This window comes from Rhinolophus hipposideros, assembly GCF_964194185.1.
Source record: "Rhinolophus hipposideros genome assembly, chromosome: 9".
Lineage (NCBI taxonomy): Eukaryota > Metazoa > Chordata > Mammalia > Chiroptera > Rhinolophidae > Rhinolophus > Rhinolophus hipposideros.
Window position 1 is genome coordinate 63,648,270 of NC_138055.1, and position 13,526 is coordinate 63,661,795.

Consider the following 13,526-nt stretch of genomic DNA (forward strand, 5'->3'; position numbering starts at 1 on the left):
AAAGCACCAAATTGTAGAAAAGCAGGGACAGCGCCGGGAGAGGAGTCATTCCATAAATCTAACACCCAGCACTGAGCAATGCATTCTGTTTTAGGCAAAGGGCTCTGTATTGCAGCCAGTTCAGCCGCCCCCTCCCCTTTCCATCTCTGCATTAAGTCCCCATGAGTCCGTGTGCTTGATGTGTCTCATTTAACTGGAAACGCAAGTGGAATGCTTTACTTTAGGGAGAAATGGGTGTTTCATATACTACTATGTTCTTTTAACAACAACAACAACAACAACAAAAAGGCAAAGGAGGGAGGCAGTTTATCTTTGGGATTCAGTAGAGAATACTATTTTTGCCTATAGAAGGGAAGCAGTTCTATGACAGCATCAGAAAGACAGACCTGTGTGGTACTTTATAAAGCTATTGGGCTCGAGGAAGTCTAGCCTTAGAGATGAAATGCAAGAGGGACTAAGGGAAAGGGCTCTGGGAAGACTAGGCAGATGGGAGTCCCAGCCCCTTCAATCACCTTTTCCTAAAAAGGACTTGGCTGGAAAGCAACACAGTCAAGAACTGCTTCTAAAGATTCCAGGAATAAAGGCAAACAAGGCCGTGCATTTCCATTTTGAACATACCTTATTAATTCTATGTCCCAAACAACCCTCCCCCAAACCATTCTTCTCACGCAAATACAACAGTCTTGAGACATAGCAGATATTTGTGAGTTATCTGCTCCAGCGGAGGGAAGAACAAATTAACAAACGCCTCACAATCCATTCACAAAACGACAAGAAGGCGGAACATATTTCTTCATCTGCCAGCACCAGTCTACTCACTATATAGTGAATACAAGCTAACATTCGGGTTAGAATTTTAATCACAATCCAAGAATCTCCCACAGAGTTAACACAAACATTCAAAAAAAAAAATACAGTTGGTCAGGAACTTGAAAAAAATGATTAATCTAAATGAAAAGCTATATCACTGTTCAAACAATTTGATTAATATTTCTGGGGCTCTACGAATTATTCAGTCTTATTCTCTACTCTGAGGCTCTACAAAAACCTTTCAAGCTAGTTTCTAATGTAACGTCCAATATTCCACATTTAGCGGTAAATCTTTCTCCTCTTCATTCATAAATTCCATATGAAGTCAAACAGTTTCAACCCACTGACAGTGAAATGCATATATACCTTCTGTTTTGGGTGCAATAGAAAATTACTTTCTGGGTGAACAATAACTGAATATCATAAGTATCTACTTCCAAGATTTTTGAAAAGCACAGAATTCCCTTGCGAAGGATGGTCTAGCAAAAGCAGTCAGCCACCTCTGATCAATAGGAGAGTACATTAAATGGATTATATTGCAGAATCAAATTTTTATAATTGTTCCAATTAGCCTAACTCTGTTTTGAATTTCAACCCATCTCATTTGCATCTCTATTAGGTCATCCCTTGTAATACTTTAGCCTCCTTGATACTTTTTGCTCTAAAAGAAACACACCTTGGTGCTAGAGATTGGGTTGTTAGCTAAAGTGAGATGAGTATTTATAGTTGGCTCTTTTAAAGATCCTTCTCCAAATTTAACATCTTTAAATGCAGGCACTCAGAATATGCAGCTGTCATATAGCATTAGTAAAATCTTGCCCATGGAATATCACCACTTCAGCCCATTATATTAATGTCTATTCAAATAAAACTCAAAATCATACAGGAGTCTCTTGACCCCCTGGTATTATGCCTACTCAGATCTAATTTGCTTCTTCCTTAAGGCTAAAATGATCAAATATTTCCCCTTTTACCAGAACACTCAATTTTCTAAAAAGATTGTCTTCTGGTTCTAAGAAAGATCTTTAGAACTACTAAAATGTCCTATTTTTCTGGCAAAAGAAAAAAACTCATCCTGGAGCCCTTTGAAAGGTTCTAGGAGGCTCAAATTAAGGGATTTTTTATTTTTTATTTTTTCTCTTTGGATATTGTGGCAGCCAATCAATATATATCCTGTTAGCCAGCTCAGGCTTAGGGGAATCTTACAGGAATAAAGTCATCCTGGAGTAGCCTTTTTCCAGGAAATGAAGGAATCTGCTATGTGTTCCTATCATCTTCCATGTTGGCCTCTCTAGTCCTCAGAGATTTCCCTAGGAACCATTTCCGGCTCAGTTCTTGCCCTAAGTTCTTCCTTCTTTCCCCTGATTCAAGCCGAGCTTCAGATCACGAACTCTAGTGCTGACAAAATGCCTTCCAGAAGTGCAAGTTTTTCTATCTCAAAATTTACTGACCTGTAGGACAAAGGTCCCTAGTGGCTAAGGCAACTGGTGGAAAGAGATCACAGTCCCTTACCAAAGCCACCACTGGGCAGCCACCTACATTTCTCAGCCACCAGATTTACTACAAGCATGTGTCTTAGGGACCCTGTAATGAATCACGTTAATTATGGTAGCTCAGCTGTGGAGATAATTCAAACTTTATAACATGTTCATTGAGAATCACCAAGTGTGGGCTATGGAGTCTAATGGTACAATTACAGATCTGAGTAAGCTCCAAAGTGATCTGGAGAAAAGTTAGTTCATGAGGTTTGTTTCTCTCCAAAAACAAACAAACAAAACCCACAAAACAAAAACAAAACAAAAAACTCCCCAAATCTCAACATATAAAAACATGGGCTTGCTGGATTCAGGGCTGATTATTCCCTTAAAATGATACTTCCTATTTCAGGGTTTCTTTAAAATACTTGTTTACCCAAGATATAGTACAAGTATACTATGTTTACACAGAATTTAAGGAATTACAAAGCACTTTCACACATAATGCATCATTGGGGACATTTTGTTACGGGTTTTTGTTTCGGATAAGGACCCTGGTTCTAGGGAGCATTTTCTATCAACGTCACTCAGGTAATAGTAAACAACAGGAAAGAATCCAAGGCTTCTCACCCTGGCTGAATATTCTTTCTTCTCTTTGCTTTTTTACTGTGTCTCTTTTCCACCTAGAGAAAACATTGTCCCAATCACACGAAAAAAAAATTCAAAAGCAACTCTGAGCCTCCAACATGTTAGCCAAGAATCTCTAAGTGCAGTTACTCTTTATGATAGGAAGTAAATCTAGAGTTGAGTCGATCACTTTTCTCCGTCAGTGTCCATGGCCCTCTGAAGCACAGCAAATGTGTCCAGAACCAACGTGATCAGAAGGAACCAGAAACAGGAAGCAGTTAAGACAGGTACCTCGAGGTACCAGCCTGTTACGAATCAAGTTTTTGCCGCAGGAGTGGATTCTGACTGGTTGGTGTCTTTGTCATGCTTGTGTTCAACACTTGGCGTGTAACTGCCAATGACAGGATGGTACTAATTTTATCACAGGATGGGTCCTGGGAATGTAGACCAAAAAACCAAAACGAAACAAAAACCCTTCAGACTGGTGCAAGGAGTCCACTAGGTTTTCAAAACAATTTCATAGCACCATCAGCAGGAGGAAATAACCCCCACTGCCCAACACACAGCAGTTACCGTAGTCGGTTCATTTTTCTCATCTTCTTGATTTTCCTCAATTGTATCCATTCTTCTGGATAACATCACCTACCCAAAATAAACACTGCTGTTTGTAGATTCTTCTGATTCTTAAGAAGAAAGCATCGTCAGAAACCACAAGTTTCCTGCCATATACCTACACCTGGGGAATTCATTAAAAAATCAAAATCAAAATAACGGGGTTACTTTCATGTTAAACACCTCCATTATTTTTATATCGTTAGAATCAATTTGATTACAGTACTAAAATAATTTGTACCTTCTTCCTCATTTCAACGGATTTTATAAATCTGTTTCAGAATACACTTGCCAGATCCCATTTGTTTGATTATTTACCTATCTTTTTCTTTGAATGCAGTTGACTCGAAACACTTAACATGTTTAGGTCATTATTGAAACAGCACAGGACGTCCTGAATTGGTGAGTACTAAATATACTGATTTCCCGCCTCACAGTTAAAAACCGTCATGTATGCCCCAAGTCTTCAGGGTGTTTTAGAACACAATGTTCATGAAGATCTTAAAATGTTCCCAGGACCAGTTTTTAGCTCCTTAGGGACAATTGCATTCACTCATCCTTAGCTTATAATAATCAAATATTTTTCAGTTTCTTTTTCAAAGATGCTGAAAGCCACTGTGAGCCTCAAACATGTTATAATCCTTGTGACCACTGACTGCCACTTCAAATGGTGTGTCAAGGTGAGCACACACATTGGGATCAAGCTCCCAACAGAACTTGTCACTGTGAGAAACAGGAAAAGCAAGACCTAACTTGTTAACAGAGGTGTGGAGATTTCGGTGTAATTGCCCAAGACAGGATTCATTAAGCTTTTTTTTTCTTTCTTTCTTTTTTTTTTTTTTTTTTTTTTTTTACAAATATTTTATGAGGAAACATTTTTGTAGAAGTAACGATGCCCTTTAGGAAATGTCATTAGGGCATCGTCTTACAAATCGGGGGTGATTAAAAAGCACTTAGTGGCTCTGAGCCTCTGGTGTGTTGGGATAGAAAAGGGTGGGCAAAATGCACACGCCATGTGTTATTTGCTTATCCAGTAGGGACTCTAATGCCCTTCACGGTGCCAAGGGAAAAAGTTGCCTCCAGTTAACATGAGAAGACCACGGATGCTCCCACCAAGGTAAGAACCTGAGACATTTCCTCAGCTAAAAGCACCTGATGGGGAATGTTAAGAAGTGGGATATGTCGAAACTGAGAAATGAAGTACAAGAGGAACCCTACCAGAAATCATGCCCCTAAATGCCCAGGTTCAAGTCAACGATTCACTGAGGCTTTACGTAGAGAGAAGATGGTGCTGGGATCAAAAGCCCAGGCTTCACAATCAAACTGATTGACTTTGAATCCTGCTTTTACTACAAAATGGCTGTGTGACCTAGAGCGAGTTTGTTAACGTCTCTGTTCTTCATTTGTAAAATGGTAAAAAATCATCTCTAGGCTCATTTCAATGATTAATTGAGTTATTTGTGTAAAGTTCCTAAAACAAAAATACCAAAGGTTTTAATAGTCACTACCATGTTTACCCGAAAAGAAGATCTAGCTGGACCATCAACTCTAATGCGTCTTTTGGAGCAAAAATTAATATAAGACCTGGTATGGTATTATATTATATTATTATATGATATCATATTATATTATATACCTGGTCTTATAGTAAAATAATTAATTATATTATATTAATTTTTGTTCCAAAAGATGCATTAGAGCTGATGGTCTGGCTAGGTCTTATTTTTGGGGAAACACGGTATGTATTTGATAGGGAATAGAATCATATAATTTGGCATTTGATTACAGAGCCCAGAATCTCAAGGAGGGGGTTGGGATTAACAACCAAAATGATCCTTTCTCCATGAAATCTTCCATGATTGCAACAGCTTGAAGTGATCTCTCCTTTTCAACTCCTGAAACTTGTTTCTGCTCTTATGCCTCTTCTTTCTCCTACTCCTAAATGATAGAATTCCAAGTTCTGTTAAAGCATCTGGGTCTCCTTCTACAGTATTTTATCTACTCCGAGAGCTCTAGCACTCAGCGCCCTGCTTTGACTCCCAAATCTCAATCTTCAACTTTGTTTCCATTCCAAACCACCTTTGATTCTCATATCTGTGGATGCCCTTCATGACCATCTCAAACTACCCTTGAACCTAATCTATTCTAGCTCCTCATTTTATCCACCAAATCATGCCTGTTCCCCTTCCATGAACTCACTGACACAGGAGTTTTCTCTTACAAACATTTATTGATTGTTTTGTCCTAGGCATTGGGACACTGGGTATACAGCTAACTAACCCCAGAATCAATGACCAGTACTTCTTCTTCTTCTCTTCTTCTTCCTCCTCCTCCTTCTTCTTTTTTATTTTTTTAAATCAATATCTGAGTAGTTCTATGGGGGCAGCATTACTTTTCAAGTTTTAGAGCTAGTCAAATTTTGTTCTTTTCAGAGTTAAATTAAAGAGTACTTTTTTATATAAATAATCTCATGCATTAGCACAACGTACAGCCCAAGTTATGTCAAATACCTGTGACCAACAACTTGCAGATCATCTGCTGAAAAGTACATTACATGGAGAATAAAGAAAAGTGAGATATCTAATAGGAGAAGTGCTACAGTTATCAAAATTAAATTTAAAAAAAGACTAACTCTAGGAGCATAAGCTGACTTAAAGGAACGTTCATTTCCCACACCCCCAAGATGTATCTATGGGTTGTATGCTGCTGAGAAGACAAGAAATACAAAAGCCCAACCATAAGGAGTGGTGGTGTACTCCTTATGGAGTAAGATCAAGGGAAGAAATGAGATTTCTAAAAGGGGGATTGGATGAAGTAGTTATTTCCGGCACCCCTCCACACCCATTCTGTTGCCCTTTATTGCTTTACTTTCTCCTAGATCACTCAACACCATCTAATATGCTATCTATTTTAGTTGTTTATTGTCTGCCTCCTCCCTACCCTTGAAGCTCTTTTTTTTAAAAAAAAAACGAGGGCAAGATTTTGGGTTCTATTTTTTTGTTCATTGCCTAGAACTGCACCTTGCACATGTTCAATATTTTTTTTGAAATATAAATTTTGGAGGTTCCCTTTCCAGTGGGCTTGCTTGAGAAGCAATACTATTTCTAAAGCTCTTCTACAAAAAATGAAGTTAGCAAATTACTATTGCAAAAAAAAAAAAAAAAAAAAAAAAAAAGAAAAGAAAAGAAACAAAGCTCTGCCATTTTAAGAGCAAATCCTTTCAAAAACAGCCTGTTTGTGGAGGGGGCAGAAAACAAAAGCAATGTGCGTGTGCCCTCCTTTCCAGAGCACAGTTTGGATTGATTCCTGGTGCTTCTGACAAGATGATTCATAAGGACCCTGTTCTCCAAATCTGAAGAAACACACAGCTTAGCTAGTTTTCCACTGCGGTCAAAGGCAGCAAGAGCAACAACCGAAAAGGCAAAGTAAAAGATGCTAAAAATTGAAAGGAGTTCTTTCTTTCAGTTGGCTCTGTGAATGACGAAAGTAGCAAATAGTTGCATTCTGATCCAAAATACAAAAGGATAGCCTGTTAAGGATACAATGTATCTCCAAAGTACCAGCAGGATGTGTCCGTTTTTAAAAGTTTCTATATCCTGTAACATATGGCTAAAAAACTTTGTAATTTTATCTTCAACGGGGCTTTGTTCTATAACAATTAGCCTCCAAATTGACCTCGTTACTCTTTTAGCTGTTATTTTGACAGCTTTTCATTTTGCGAATATAGCAGTTAAGCTTTCCATAGTAAGAATGCATACATTAAAAACAAGCAAAGTACCACAACACAGCCTCAATTCTAACACACTTTACTCACTCAAATAAAACTGAGTCGACAATATTTCAAGGTGTCCGATAGATACAGGGACAACTAAAGAATTTAAATAAAATGAGGGAAAGGTAAGTCGTGAGATAATTATCATAGCCGATATAATGAAATGGAGAAACTTTTTCAAGTGTTTAAGTAATATGAAGACACATTAATTGGGTGGCACATGCCACCACCCACGAGCGTATTTTCATCAAGTCACACTGAAATGATGGTGGAAAATATGAAAAAGGAAAATTACACGTGGGAAATAGGATGGCAGAACTGAAAGATGTCCTAAGGAGACAGAAGCCCCAGATTAATGTTCAGATGCAGTTACAGACTGGTCATTAGATCCCGGGTAAAAGTTTCTGAGAATCTCCTTTAGCTCAGCCTCTACAAGGGGCCCTGTGGGTACAAAGGTGAAAAGGATCCAGTGCCTTTCCTGGAAAAGCACATTCGTGGGGGAAGTTGCACCTTAGAACATTATACACATAACCCACAATTCTAACCAACAATCCGTGTAATCACTTTCCAGAAAACACCAGGTAGCCTTGTAAGTTGCTGTGCCTCTGCAGCCTCAAGGCTCCCCTCCCCCTTTAAAGAATACTAACACCTTGGTTTTCTTTTGAGAACCTAGCCTCAGTCCACGTGGTGTGAGCAAGGTGGGTGCTCCTTTCAGCTGCTCTCCAGGGAGGGGCATGGGGTCTGACCAACCGGGGCATAGTATCCCTTTAGCCACGAGGATTGCTCTAGAAATTGGCAGTCATAAAGATGGCCTGATGAGAGGCAATCCCAGGATGTGGGGTAGAACTACTACAGAGTAGAAAGATATTCTTGTTCCACCATGAGTGGTAGGTTATAAGCCTGGAGCTGCCATCCTACCACCATTTTGGGAGAAGCTGTCTTTGAACCATGCCGAGATGGACGTAAAGAGAGTCAAAAGATGGAGAGTGACAGATTCCTGGAGATGTTGAAACATCTAGATCCATCATTCCTGAAGCCACAAAGCCCTGGACTTTTTGGTTATATTTGTGCTGCCCCCCTTTTGCTGATTCAGTTTGAGTTGGGTTTCTGTCACTTGGGATCAGAGGCGTCTTGACTAATAGTCTTGCTAAGCTTCCGATTCTGGATCTGTAAAATAAGGAGGCTGTCTCTCTAAAATCCCTTATAGGTCAGCCATTCTATTACAATACTGAATCCACCAATCTCACAGGGCTGTGGTGAACAAATGAGACAAAAAATAGGAAAGCGCTTTGTCAATTTTAACGTGCCCTACAGAGAGTATAGGGGTTTATGAAAATGTTCATATTCCAATACATATGTATGTGCATATATGTGTAAGTATAGATGTACATATACATATATATATATATATATATATATATATATATATATATATATGGATATATGAAAGTGTGTGTGCATGTATGTGTGTCCTAAAAAAAGCAATAGGCTCCAGAGTCCACCCCGATAATAATACAGTTATACAAGAAGAGACTCAGAAAACAAGGGGAAGAAAGGTCTTGCTCTTTCTGTGCTTTTCTTGTAGGAAATTCACATTTTATCAAATCTCACAGGTTTCTACTAACCATATCCTGTCTTCCTAAGCTCATTACCACACCCCAGAGGGGTCCTTCTCGCTCACTTAAGAAAAAAAAATAGTGTCCATTATTTTTCACTTTCTTCCCCCATGAAAATAACATTAAAGGGCTCCTTGGGGATGTTTAGCAAACACTTTCAATCTCTGATCACTGACTCTGACAGAAAAAGTCAAGGTGTTTCCTCTAAAAGAAGAAACATTCCTTTAACAATGCTTAAAGGGGGAAAAGGGTTATAAGATGGGGAGAGTGCAGAATCGAGGGGGGAAAAAGAATTCAGTGTAAAGGGACATTCTAAACTGGGTCTGTGTGTCTCTCTCTCTCATCAAGCATCTTCTGAGGAGGCAGTCCCGTGAGCGCCCTGTGATCTAGCAAGAATGGGGTTGCTTTTGCGTTCTGCCTGCTCAATGGAGCAACTAGGTAGAGGGCGGCAAAAGATCAGAAATGAAAATGCAGGGCTCAGGCAGCGGGTCTGGAACTGACCAGGTGACCAACCCAAGGCCAGTGGGCTAGAGAAGACCTCAGTCCAGCCTCCCATCACAGGACAGGGAAGGTTAACTTGCAGGAGGCCCCTCAAAGTTCTTACATTGCTTGTGAAAAAGACTCTGCCCACAGCAATGCAGGGGCTTAGCCGAGTATCTAGTGGCAGGTCAACAAGAAACCCGGGGCATCGGAGAACACGAAGGGGGAGCCACAGTCAAGGCAAGGTGGGATGAGCTTAGGAGAACCTGGGTTCTGCCAGAATTCAGGGGACCCAGTAGGCCAACTGGTCAAGATGACTGTTGTCATTTTCCCATTGTCATTGTCATCATTGCCATAACCATCAACATGGCTAGCACTTCCATGGCGCTCCTTATGTGCTAGGCATAGTTTAAGCCTCGTTGAAGGAGGGACTATTATTACCCTATTTTGTGGTTGAGGGCATTCCTGCCCCTCTTTGTCCATTGTACTTTGGAACAATGATGGTCAAGTCCCCAGGGGCCTGAAAGCTTCTGAAGGACACAGGCAGTCTTCATTTTGGGGTCTCAGGACTCGGAGAACAGTAGGTTGTTGATACATTTTTTTTCTTGCATGAAAGAAAGAAAGAAAGAAAGAAAGAAAGAAAGAAAGAAAGAAAGAAAGAAGGAAGGAAGGAAGGAAGGAAGGAAGGAAGGAAGGAAGGAAGGAAGGAAGGAAAGAAAGAGGGAGGGAGGGAGGGAGGGAGGGAGGGAGGGAGGGAGGGAGGGAGGGAAGGAAGGAAGAAAAAGAAAGAAAGAAAGGAAGGAAGGAAGGAAGGAAGGAAGGAAGGAAGGAAGGAAGAAAGAAAGAAAGAAAGAAAGAAAGAAAGAAAGAAAGAAAGAAAGAAAGAAAGAAAGAAAGAAAGAAAGAATGAGGCATAGGAGGAAAGGAGGGGGAGCACAGGAATGTGCTATTTCAAAGCATATACAGAGGGTGCCCCAGAAAACGTATGCACATTTTAAGAAAGGAAAAAAATGTATTAAAATTGTAATACTCAATATATACCGCTAACCAAAGATGAATACTAGTCATGCATATACATTTTTTTTTTGGCACCCCCAGGTAGTTAATAAACATTGGGACATAAAGGGCTGAGGACTAATCACAAAACAGCTGCAGCTCCCAGATGTGTGTGCCCAGAGAGCCACACTAATGGAAGGCCCTCGGCCCCAGGGAGTGAGTCCTGGCAGCCGTTTTCACTTGCAGGAGGTCTTTACTACCTCTGGACCTTTTTTTCTTTGGCTTGTTGTTGTACTAGAGAAGTTGAATAAACAGACATTTTAGGAAGCATTATATTCACCAAGAGCTGGGTGTGGGGTTTGGGGGGTGGGCACTGCATGTGTGTGGCATACACCATTCTGGAATAGGCAGGGCGAAATTTCAGGTGTGAGGTCTCCTGAAGGGTCAGGATGCTGCAGAACCATCTGAGGGACACTGGCTATGAGAGCTCTCGTAAACAGGTCCATTTCGGAGTCCTCCATGTGCTTGCAGATGCCTCTTCTCGCTGTCTGTCTCTCCCCAAATGTACATCTTGGACATCTGATTCCAGTCTTTTGGGAGTTTTCTTAGAAAGTTTTAGAAACCCCTTGGCTTCAGAAAAATGCCACAGAAGAACTTTAAGGACCAGCAAATTCCAAATATACCCAGACCAGTTTGACCACAGAGAGCTCTTACAAACATCCTGGCAACAACAGGAAATCGGCTTCATATATGAAGCACATGGAAAAAGATTTTTCTTCCATAAAGCAAAAAAAAAAAAAAAAAAAAAAAAAAAAAAAAGGCAAAACATTTAATTAAAAGTAAAATGGAGAAAAGTTTACTTTCAAGTTTTTATAAGATATTAATAAAATACTTATTTACACTTTCACAAGCTAGAGCCATCAATTTTGATCTCTCTGAATGGTTTTTAATGGTTGGCTATATTACCCATCTGGAATTCTCCAATGCCTTCAGAATGCCCTTGCTCACTCATTCTTCCACATTTTGGGTTGTGAGTCCCAGTGGTCAATAAAAGATTTCTATTTACGGGCACTTTTTAATTCCAAAGCTACCTTCCTTTAGCTTCCCATCTGATGCTTTATTTTCAGAACTGACATTAAAATCAGTCCCCAGGAAGAGAGGTCTTCTACAGATCCTCTCTCTGAATATGTTTGGGGAGGGACAGCCCAGGGCTTGATCAATCCAAAGGGAATCACTGGAGGATGAACTATTTTGAGAGGTGTATGCTAATGGCCGTGCCCCCACCACTAAGACTCACTTACAGGAAGCAGCGTGCACTGGAGAGCTGATGGAAATGCACGGCTGTAAGTAACAATCAAATCTCCTTTTTTCCTCCCCCAATACTGAGCATCTTCGAAGTAGGAAATTTGAGACCCATTTGATATAATTCACGGCATAGGACAGCTTTGGAGTAAATTCACACCCTGTCCTTTCCCTTCCTCCCTCCTTCAGTTTTCCATTATCAATCTCTCAGCAGGGTTTGGATGTCAGCATTGGCACCACTAGGCAGAACCGTAAGCAAGTGCATCCTGGAAATCACTGCAGAGTCCCATTTCGTAATCCCATTCCCGTTTGCCAGACACAGATTCTGTCACTGCTGCAAATTAAGTCAATACTCTGTCATTACAACGGTGATTTCTCACTTGTGTCAGGAGCTTATTTTGTGCAAATCTTTAGGAAGTCTCACTCATTTGAGAACGTTCAAATGAAACAAGAAATTTGACTGGAACACTAAGTTGTCGCTTTCTTTTTCGGCACTGCTGTCTTATGCGAATGTATCTCTTTCGACTGCTGACTGCTGTGATGACAGTCGGAGCCAAACTTGTTGAGAGACAAAAGACAAGGCCATCTAGCACCATTATTTGGAAATCACATCTAGCAAAGGATTTATGATCTGTTCATTTCAGAGAAGATAAAACAACAACAACAACAACAAAGATTGAATAAAGCATCTCTGGTGAGGCATGAAAAGGAGACGGATTTTACGGAAGACCTGGGGCTGACAGCTCTCAGGGAGAAGTGTCACATCACCATGCCCATGTGGACAGGGTTTGTCCGGGGCCACTAGTGCTACAGCTGAGAGGTATCTGAAAAGCGGCCAGTACCCAGAGCACCGCAAAGGCAATCAGAACCACACAGCAGTTAAGAGTTCAGGCTCTAGGACCAGACCGCCTAGGTCTGAATCTATGGTGGGCTAGGGCAAGTTACTAAATAGCTCTGTGCCTCAGTGTCCCTGGCTACTCACAGGACTGTTACCAGGATTACATGGGTTAAAACTTGTGCCTAAAGCCTCCAGAACAGTGACTGACACACAGTAAATACTACGTCAGTGTTTGCAAAACCAGTAGTAACCTCCCTCGTAGGGTTGTTGAGGTGGTTGAAGGAGTTATTGTGAATAAAATATCTAGAACAGTGCTCAGTACATAGCAGGTACTGAAGTGCTGCCATGATTAACGTGAATGTTGTTAAAATAATCACAACAACAATTAGCGGGAGCACTAGTCTCCCCTAACGTGGTGTATGTCTCCCCACCCCCGGAGAGCTTATCCACCACAGGCTGATGTCTTACCTCAGGTTGCCACACTGACAGCTGAAGGGTTACGCCTGGTCTGTAGGTATGTTTATTTTGCCTGAGCTGTTTAGAAATGTTCTGAATTAGTTGTACCTTTCAGGAATTTCTGTAGTTCACGTAAAATTATGGATTTGTGGCCTCTGTGGAAAAAACCCAGAGGTCATCCCACACTGGGTCTGCACTCCTGCATGGCTACTCCCACGTTAGACATGTGGGGCGTACATTACGCACCCCAGTCCCCATGGGTTTCCTTCATTCACCACTTTATCTGCCGGACCCTTGTAGGCAACCCCCCCGCACACACACACAAAATATGTTCTAGGCCTCTTTGGGTGATATGCCCTCAGATAGAATATGGTTTTTGTGGGTTTTTTTTATGGCCCTGATCCCTTCTGAGAATGTGATGTTAAGGAAATTCTCCCCAGTAAAATGCACACAAATTCATATGCTCACAGAACATGATAATTCCAGGGGATCATGGATCCCCTAAGCCCCCTCATGGAAAAACTCCCTTGAAAAACTCAAGG

The 13,526-nt window shown here is 40.8% G+C and overlaps 1 protein-coding gene across 11 annotated transcripts in view; it reads right to left on the minus strand.

Annotated features, from left to right (window-relative positions):
- The window catches only part of GRIP1 (glutamate receptor interacting protein 1), a gene marked incomplete at its 5' end in the record, with an annotated part of 621,259 nt that overhangs the window by 243,375 nt on the left and 364,358 nt on the right, over positions 1-13,526 (minus strand). The gene's annotated exons all lie outside the window — the stretch shown is intronic.